The 440-nt window shown below is 61.8% G+C and overlaps 1 protein-coding gene across 1 annotated transcript in view; it reads right to left on the reverse strand.

The window, feature by feature from the left end:
- LOC105001397 (zinc finger protein 846-like) overlaps nt 1-440 on the reverse strand; it is a 31,833-nt gene extending 31,393 nt beyond the window's left edge. The window contains 1 exon segment of the mRNA XM_010857649.1: nt 13-440. The gene's annotated coding sequence lies outside the window, so the exon portion shown is untranslated.

The raw sequence follows: 440 nt of genomic DNA on the forward strand, positions 1-440 counted from the left end.
CATCGGGCTCTGGCCGGAGCGGGTCCGGAAGCGGCCTGAGAACTCGGGCACAGCAGGGCCTCTCCTGGGCCTAGAGCGGGTCACCCCGGGCGGCGTCGCCGAGTCTCAGATCTGGCTCTGTGCAGCGGGTACAGGCTCTCCTCTCGGACCCTCTTGGTGCGGTGACCTAGATCCCGACACAACGGTCTGCAGCCGGAAAGGACCCAACGGGCGCGAAAAAATCACTGCCCCAACGACGACGCCGGAAGTCCCTCCCCAAAGCGAGACGCTGGCGCAGGAATCCCTCGCTCTGATTGGTCTTTGCCTCTTAATTGAAGCTTCTCGGCATGCCCTCTTCTGTTTCTGCGCTCTGGAGGCGCAGTGAACAGAGTTATTGTTCATCTGAAGCATTGGTTTTGCAACCCCCTGAGGGACCGTGGCATCCACTCCCAGGTGGCACA

This window comes from Bison bison, unplaced genomic scaffold, assembly GCF_000754665.1.
Source record: "Bison bison bison isolate TAMUID 2011002044 unplaced genomic scaffold, Bison_UMD1.0 scf7180017864383, whole genome shotgun sequence".
In the NCBI taxonomy this organism is placed as follows: Eukaryota; Metazoa; Chordata; class Mammalia; order Artiodactyla; family Bovidae; genus Bison; species Bison bison.